Consider the following 12,877-nt stretch of genomic DNA (forward strand, 5'->3'; position numbering starts at 1 on the left):
GTGCAGATGAGCGGGCGGGCTGGTCGCGCGGGCATCGAACGGGAGGGTACGTGTGGCACACACGGAGAGACACACAGACACACAGAGTGAGACACAGACACACACAGAGACACACAGAGACAGGAGTACGTGCAGATGAGCGAGCGGGCTGGTCGCGCGGGCATCGAACGGCAGGGTACGCGTGGTACACACACACAGAGAGACACACAGACAGACACAGAGACACACAGTGAGACACACAGAGACAGGAGTACGTGCAGATGAGCGGGCGGGCTGGTCGCGCGGGCATCGAACAGCAGGGTAGGTGTGGTGGTGGTGCACACACAGAGAGACACACAGAGAGACACACACACACACAGTGAGACACACACACACACACATAGACACACACTGTGTGTGTCTGTGTCTGTGTGCCAGCGTCGTGGTGACGTCACCGCCACTTAATGGTGAATGGCGGTTGTTGTTGTTGTTGTTGTGTCTGTGTGTGTGTGTGTCTCTGTGTCTGTCTCTGTGTGTGTCTGTGTGTGTGTCTGTGTGTGTGTCTGTGTGTGTCTCTGTGTGTGTGTCTGTGTGTGTGTCTGTGTGTGTGTCTGTGTCTGTGTGTGTCTGTGTGTGTGTCTGTGTGTGTGTCTGTGTGCGTGTCTGTGTGTGTCTCACTGTGTGTGTGTCTGTGTGTCTCTCTGTCTGTGTGTGTGTCTGTGTGTGTCTGTGTGTGTCTGTGTGTGTCTGTGTGCGTGCCCCAGGAGAGAGTTTTTTGCTGTGCGCTCCCTCCGAGCTGAGTCGAGCTCTGGGACTTGTCGCTGGAGCCCATCGACCTGTCCACAGCTGCCTCCTGGGACAGCCGGGACAGGGAACCAGCATACACATGTCACGTGCACTGCTAGAGGTACACTACACTATACACTACACTACACACTACACTATACACTACACTATACACTACACTATACACTACACTACACTATACACTATACACTACACTATACACTACACTATACACTACACTATACACTACTACACTATACACTACACTATACACTACACTACACACTACACTACACACTACACTATACACTACACTATACACTACACTATACACTACTACACTATACACTACACTATACACTACACTATACACTACACTATACACTACACTACACTATACACTACACTACACTACACACTGCACTATACACTACACTATACACTACACTATACACTACACTATACACTACACTACACACTACACTATACACTACACTATACACTACACACTACACTATACACTACACTACACACTACACTATACAATACACTATACACTACACTATACACTACACTATACACTACACTACACACTACACTATACAATACACTATACACTACACTATACACTACACTATACACTACACTACACACTACACTATACACTACACTATACACTACACTACACACTACACTATACACTACACTGTACACTACACTACACACTACACTATACACTATACACTACACTATACACTACACTACACACTACACTATACACTACACTATACACTACACTATACACTACACTACACACTACACTATACAATACACTATACACTACACTATACACTACACTATACACTACACTATACAATACACTATACACTACACTATACACTACACTATACACTACACTACACACTACACTATACACTACACTATACACTACACTATACAATACACTATACACTACACTATACACTACACTATACACTACACTACACTATACACTATACACTACACTATACACTACACTATACACTATACACTACACTATACACTACACTATACACTACACTATACACTACACTATACACTACACTATACACTACACACTACACTACACACTACACTATACACTATACACTACACTATACACTACACTACACTATACACTACACTATACACTACACTATACACTACACTATACACTACACTATACACTACACTACACTATACACTACACTATACACTACACTATACACTACACTATACACTACACTATACACTACACACTACACTATACACTACACACTACACTATACACTACACTATACACTACACTATACACTACACTATACACTACACTATACACTACACTATACACTACACTACACTATACACTACACTATACACTACACTATACACTACACACTACACTACACACTACACTACACACTACACTACACACTATACACTACGCTATACACTACACTATACACTACACTATACACTACACTACACACTACACTATACACTACACTATACACTACACTGTACACTACACTATACACTATACACTACACTATACACTACACTATACACTACACTACACTATACACTACACTATACACTACACTATACACTACACTATACACTATACTATACACTACACTACACTATACACTACACTATACACTACACTATACACTACACTATACACTACACTACACTATACACTACACTATACACTACACTATACACTACACTATACACTACACTATACACTACACTACACTATACACTACACTACACTATACACTACACTACACACTATACTATACACTACACTATACACTACACTATACACTACACACTACACTACACACTACACTACACACTACACTATACACTACTATACACTACACTATACACTACACACTATACACTACACACTATACACTACACTATACACTACACTATACACTACACTACACACTATACACTACACTACACTATACACTACACTATACACTACACTATACACTACACTATACACTACACTACACACTACACTATACACTACTATACACTACACTATACACTACACTATACACTACACTATACACTACACTACACACTACACTATACACTATACACTACACTACACCTACACTACACACTACACTATACACTACACTATACACTACACTATACACTACACACTACACTACACACTACACTACACACTACACTACACACTACACACTATACTATACACTACACTATACACTACACTATACACTACACTACACACTACACTACACACTACACTATACACTACACTACACACTACACTACACACTACACTACACACTATACTATACACTACACTATACACTACACTATACACTACACACTACACTATACACTACACTATACACTACACTATACACTACACACTACACTATACACTACACACTACACTATACACTACACTATACTACACTATACACTACACTACACACTACACTATACACTACACTACACTATACACTACACTATACACTACACACTACACTACACTATACACTACACTACTATACACTACACTACTATACACTACACACTACACTATACACTACACTATACACTACACTACACACTACACTACACACTACAATACACACTACACTACACTATACACTACACTATACACTACACTATACACTACACTATACACTACACACTACACTACACACTACACTATACACTACACTACACACTACACTATACACTACACTATACACTACACTATACACCTACACACTACACTACACTATACATACACACTACACTATACACTACACTATACACTACACTATACACTACACTACACACTACACTATACACTACACTATACACTACACTATACACTACACACTACACTATACACTACACTATACACTACAACTATACACTACACACTACACTATACACTACACTATACACTACACTACACACTACACTATACACTACACTATACACTACACTATACACTACACACTACACTACACTACACTACACAACTACACTATACACTACACTATACACTACACTATACACTACACTATACACTACACACTATACACTACACTATACACTACACTATACACTACACACTACACTATACACTACACTATACACTACACTACACACTACACTATACACTACACTACACACTACACTATACACTACACACTACACTAACACTACACTATACACTACACTATACACTACACTACACACTACACTAAACACTACACTACACACTACACTATACACTACACTATACACTACACTACACACTACACTATACACTACACTACACACTACACTACACTACACTATACACTACACTATACACTACACTATACACTACACTACACACTACACTATACACTACACTATACACTACACTACACACTACACTATACACTACACAATACACTAACACTACACTATACACTACACTATACACTACACTATACACTACACTATACACTACACTATACACTACACTATACACTACACACTACACTATACACTACACTATACACTACACTATACACTACACTATACACTACACTATACACTACACTATACTACACTATACACTACACTACACACTACACTACACTATACACTACACACTACACTACACTATACACTACACTACTATACACTACACTACATACACTACACTACACTATACACTACACTATACACTACACTACACTATACACTACACTATACACTACACTATACACTACACTACTACACTACACTACACACTACACTACACACTACACTACACTATACACTACACTATACACTACACTATACACTACACTATACACTACACTACTACACTACACACTACACTATACACTACACTACACACTACACTATACACTACACTATACACTACACTATACACTACACTACACTATACACTACACTACTACACTAACACTACACACTACACTATACACTACACTATACACTACACTACACTACTACACTACTACACTACACTATACACTACACTATACACTACACTATACACTACACTACACTACACACTACACTATACACTACACAATACACTACACACTACACTATACACTACACTATACACTACACTACACACTACACTATACACTACACTATACACTACACTATACACTACACACTACACTACACAACACTACACTACACTACACACTACACTACACACTACACTAACACACTACACTATACACTATACACTACACTAACACTACACTATACACTACACTACACACTACACTATACACTACACTATACACTACACTATACACTACACTACACTACACTATACACTACACTACTACACTACACACTACACTATACACTACACTATACACTACACTACACTACACTATACACTACACTACACTACACTAACACTACACTATACACTACACTACACACTACACTACTACACTATACACTACACTAACACTACACTACACTACACTACACTACCACTATACACTACACTATACACTACACTAACTACACTATACACTACACTATACACTACACTATACACTACACTATACACTACACTACACTACACTACACTACTACACTACACACTACACTACTACACTACACTATACACTACACTATACACTACACTATACACTACACCTATACACTACACTATACACACTACACTATACACTACACTATACACTACACACTACACTATACACTACACTATACACTACACTAAACACTACACTACACTACACACTACACTACACACTACACTACAACACTATACACTACACTATACACTACACTATACACTACACTATACACTACACAACACTACACTACACTATACACTACACTATACACTACACTACACTACACTACCACTATACACTACCACTATACACTACACACTACACTACACACATACACTACACTATACACTACACTATACACTACACTACACTACACTACACTTACCTACACTACACTACACTATACACTACACTACACTATACACTACACTATACACTACACTATACACTACACTATAACACTACACTATACACTACACTATACACTACACTATACACTACACTATACACTACACTATACACTACACTACACTATACACTACTACACTAAACACTACACTATACACTACACTACACTAACTACACTACACTACACTACTACACACTACACTACACACTACACTATACACTACTACACTATACCACTACACTATACACTATACACTATACACTATACACTACACTATACACTACACTATACACTACACAACACTACACTACACTACACACTACACTACTACACTACACTATACACTATACACTACACTATACACACTACACTAACACTACACTATACACTACTATACACTACACTATACACTACACTATACACTACACTATACACTACACTACACACTACACTATACACTAATACACTACACACTACACTACACACTACACTACACACTACACTATACACTACACTAATACACTACACTATACACTACACACTACACTACACACTACACTACACACTACACTACACACTACACACTATACTATACACTACACTATACACTACACTATACACTACACTATACACTACACTACACACTACACTACACACTACACTATACACTACACTACACACTACACTACACACTACACTACACACTACTACACTACACTATACACTACACTATACACTACAACACTACACTATACACTACACTATACACTACACTATACACTACACACTAACTACACTATACACTACACACTACACTATACACTACACTATACACTACACTATACTACACTATACACTACACTACACACTACACTACACTATACACTACAACTACACTATACACTACACTATACACTACACACTACACTACACTATACACTACACTAACTATACACTACACTACACTATACACTACACTATACACTACACTATACACTACACTACACACTACACTACACACTACACTACACACTACAACTACACTATACACTACACTATACACTACACTATACACTACACTATACACTACACACTACACTACACTATACACTACACTACACACTACACTATACACTACACTATACACTACACTAACACTACACTACACTATACACTACACACTACACTACACTAAACACTACACACTACACTATACACTACACTATACACTACACTATACACTACACTACACACTACACTATACACTACACTATACACTACACTATACACTACACACTACACTATACACTACACTATACACTACACTATACACTACACACTACACTATACACTACACTACACACACTACACTATACACTACACTATACACTACACTATACACTAACACACTACACTATACACTACACTACACACTACACTATACACTACACTATACACTACACTACACACTACACTATACACTACACACTATACACTACACTATACACTACACTATACACTACACTATACACTACACTACTACACTACACACTACACTATACACTACACTATACACTACACTAACACACTACACTATACACTACACTACACACTACACTATACACTACACTACACACTACACTATACACTACACTATACACTACACTATACACTACACTACACACTACACTATACACTACACTACACACTACACAACATACACTACACACTACACTACACTACACACTACCACTATACACTACACTACACACTACACTATACACTACACTATACACTACACTATACACTACACTACTACACTACACTATACACTACACTACACACTACACTATACACTACAACCTATACACTACACTACACACTACACTACACAATACACTACACTACACTACACTACACACTACACTATACACTACACTATACACTACACTATACACTACACTATACACTACACTATACACTACACTACACAACACACTACACACTACACTACACTACTACACTACACTAACACTACACTATACACTACACTACACACTACACTACACTACTACACTACACTACACTATACACTACACAATACACTACACACTACACTACACACTACACTACACTACTATACACTACACTACTATACACTATACACTACACTATACACTACACTATACACTACACTATACACTACACTATACACTACACTACACACTACACTACACACTACACACTACACTACACACTACACTACACTAATACACTACACTATACACTACACTATACACTACACTATACACTACACACTACACTACACACTACACTATACACTACACTACACACTACACTATACACTACACTATACACTACACTATACACTACACTATACACTACACACTACACTATACACTACACACTACACTATACACTACACTATACACTACACTATACACTACACTACACATTACACTATACATACACTATACACTACACTAATACACTACACACTACACTATACACTACACTATACACTACACTATACACTACACACTACACTATACACTACACTATACACTACACACTACACTATACACTACACTATACACTACACTATACACTACACACTACACTATACACTACACTACACACTACTACACTACACACTACACTATACACTACACTATACACTACACTATACACTACACTACACACTACACTATACACTACACACTATACACTACACTATACACTACACTATACACTACACTATACACTACACTATACACTACATCACTACACTATACACTACACTATACACTACACTACACACTACACTATACACTACACTACACTACTACACTATACACTACACTACACACTACACTATACACTACACTATACACTACACTATACACTACACTACACACTACACTATACACTACACTACACACTACACTATACACTACACTATACACTACACTACTACACTACACTATACACTACACTACACACTACACTATACACTACACTATACACTACACTATACACTACACTACACACTACACTATACACTACACTATACACTACACTACACACTACACTATACACTACACTATACACTACACTACACACTACACTATACACTACACTATACACTACACTATACACTACACTATACACTACACTATACACTACACTATACACTACACTATACACTACACACTACACTACACTATACACTACACTATACACTACTACACTATACACTATACACTACACTACACACTACACTATACACTACACTATACACTACACTATACACTACACTATACACTACACTATACACTACACACTATACACTACACTATACACTACACTATACACTACACTACACTACACTATACACTACACTACACTACACACTATACACTACACTATACACTACACTATACACTACACTATACACTACACTACTACACTATACACTACACACTACACTATACACTACACTACACACTATACTACACTATACACTACACTATACACTACACTATACACTACACTACACACTACACTATACACTACACTGTACACTACACTACACTATACACTACTACACTACACTATACACTACACTATACACTACACTATACACTACACTATACACTACACTACACTATACACTACACACTACACTATACACTACACTGTACACTACACTATACACTACACTACACACTACACTATACACTACACTACACACTACACTATACACTACACTATACACTACACACTATACACTACACTACACACTACACTACTATACACTACCTATACACTACACTATACACTACACTACACACTATACACTACACTATACACTACACTATACACTACACTACACTAAACACTACACTATACACTACACACTACACTAAACACTACACTATACACTACACTATACACTACACTATACACTACACTACACACTATCACTACACTATACACTACACTATACACTACACTATACACTACACACTATACTACACTATACACTATACACTACACTATACACTACACTATACACTACACTACACTACACACTATACACTACACTATACACTACACTACACACTACACTATACACTACACTATACACTACACTATACACCACACTACACACTACACTATACACTACACTACACACTACACTATACACTACACTACACACTACACTATACACTACACACTATACACTACACTACACACTACGCTATACACTACACTATACACCACACTACACTACACTATACACTACACTATACACTACACACTATACACTACACTACACACTACACTATACACTACACTACACACTACACTATACACTACACTATACACTACACTACACACTACACTATACACTACACTACACACTACACTATACACTACACTATACACTACACTATACACTACACACTATACACTACACTATACACTACACTACACACTACACTATACACTACACTACACACTATACTACACTATACACTACACTATACACTACACTACACTAAACACTACACTATACACTACACTATACACTATACACTATACACTACACTATACACTACACTATACACTACACTACACTAAACACTACACTATACACTACACTATACACTACACTATACACTACACTATACACTACACTATACACTACACTAAACACTACACTATACACTACACACTACACTATACACTACACTATACACTACACTGTACACTACACTACTACACTATACACTACACTATACACTATACACTACACTACACTATACACTACACTATACACTACACTATACACTACACACTACACACTACACTATACACTACACTATACACTACACTATACACTACACTATACACTACACACTACACTATACACTACACTATACACTACACTATACACTACACTACACACTACACTACACACTACACTATACACTACACTGTACACTACACTATACACTACACTATACACTACACTATACACTACACTATACACTACACTATACACTACACTATACACTACACTATACACTACACTATACACTACACTGTACACTACACTATACACTACACTATACACTACACTATACACTACACTAAGCACTACACTATACACTACACTATACACTACACTATACACTACACTATACACTACACTACACACTACACTATACACTACACACTACACTATACACTACACTATACACTACACTATACACTATACTATACACTACACTATACACTACACTATACACTACACTATACACTATACACTACACACTATACTATACACTACACTATACACTACACTACACACTATACTATACACTACACTATACACTACACTATACACTACACTACACACTACACACTATACACTACACTATACACTACACTGTACACTGCCTCTCCGTGTCTCCGCAGGTGATAGTGGGCGGAGTGTCTAACACGATCGCCAACTTGCAGCGCTACGTCTCGCACACACTCGCTGCAAACCTCGCCCCGCCTGGCGGTGGTGGCGGTGGTGGTGGTGAGGGTGGTGGTGGTGAGGGTGGTGGTGGTGAGGGTGGTAGTGGTGGCGGTGGTGGTGGTGAGGGTGGTAGTGGTGAGGGTGGTGGTGGTGAGGGTGGTGGTGGTGAGGGTGGTGGTGGTGAGGGTGGTGGTGGTGAGGGTGGTGGTGGTGGTGGCGGTGGTGGTGGTGAGGGTGGTGGTAGCGGTGGTGGTGGTGAGGGTGGTGGTGGTGGTGGCGGTGGTGGTGGTGAGGGTGGTGAGGGTGGTGGTGGTGATGGTGGTGGTGGTGATGGTGGCGGTGGTGAGGGTGGTGGCGGTGGTTGTGAGTGTGGTGGTGGTGAGGGTGGTGGTGGTGATGGTGGTGGTGATGGTGGTGGCGGTGAGGGTGGTGGTGGTTGTGGTGGCGGTGATGGTGGTTGTGAGGGTGGTAATGGTGGTGTTGGTGGTGTTGGCGGTGGTTGTGATGGTGGTGGTGGAGAAAGGGGCAGATTAATAGCTAGAAGGGGCGGAGACTCAGCCATTGTGGGCGGAGCCTCGGTCAAAGTGGGCGGAGCCTCGTCCGTTGTGGGCGGAGCCTCGGTCAAAGTGGGCGGAGCCTCGTCCGTTGTTGGCGGAGCCTCGGCCAAAGTGGGAGGAACCTCGGTCCAAGTGGGCGGAGCCTCGGTCAAAGTGGGCGGAGCCTCGGCCAAAGTGGGAGGAACCTCGGTCCAAGTGGGCGGAGCCTCGGTCAAAGTGGGCGGAGCCTCGGTCAAAGTGGGCGGAGACTCTGTCGAAGCAGGCGGGGACTCTGTCAAAGTGGGCGGAGCCTCGACGAAAGTGGGAGGAGCCTCGGTCCGAGGGGGAGGAGTCATGCTGAGTGACGCGGTGATGGAAGTGCTGTGCCACTCCCTCTGCTACTTGGAGGAGAACGAATTTGTGACGAGAGCCACAGGGGATGGAGGTGAGGCTCACTCACCACTCACTCACCCACTTAGTCACCCACTTAGTCACCCACTCACTCACCACTCACTCACTCACTCAGTCACTCACTCAGTCACTCACTCAGTCACTCACTCAGTCACTCACTCAGTCACCCACTCACTCACCAACTCACTCAGTCAGTCACTCACCCACTCACTCACCACTCACTCATTCACCCACTTAGTCACCCACTCACTCAGTCACTCACCACTCACTCAGTCAGTCAGTCACTCACTCACCCACTTAGTCAGTCACTCAGTCACCCACTCACTCACTCAGTCACTCACTCAGTCACTCACTCACTCACCCACTCACTCACCCACTCACTCACCCACTCACTCACCCACTCACTCACCCACTCACTCACCCACTCACTCACCCACTCACTCAGTCAATCACTCGCTCGCTCACTCGCTCATTCAGTCACTCAGTCATTCACTCACCC

At 39.9% G+C, this 12,877-nt stretch overlaps 1 long non-coding RNA gene across 1 annotated transcript; it reads left to right on the top strand.

The window, feature by feature from the left end:
* The first annotated feature begins 151 nt into the window (after positions 1–151).
* LOC144954894 (uncharacterized) lies at positions 152–11,494 on the top strand. The gene is made up of 3 exons (XR_013641418.1): positions 152–175; positions 744–886; positions 11,386–11,494. It is a non-coding gene; the product is annotated as an uncharacterized LOC144954894 (long non-coding RNA).
* Positions 11,495–12,877: the final 1,383 nt, after the last annotated feature.

The sequence above is a fragment of the Lampetra fluviatilis genome, unplaced genomic scaffold (genome assembly GCF_964198595.1).
Source record: "Lampetra fluviatilis unplaced genomic scaffold, kcLamFluv1.1 SCAFFOLD_871, whole genome shotgun sequence".
In the NCBI taxonomy this organism is placed as follows: Eukaryota; Metazoa; Chordata; class Hyperoartia; order Petromyzontiformes; family Petromyzontidae; genus Lampetra; species Lampetra fluviatilis.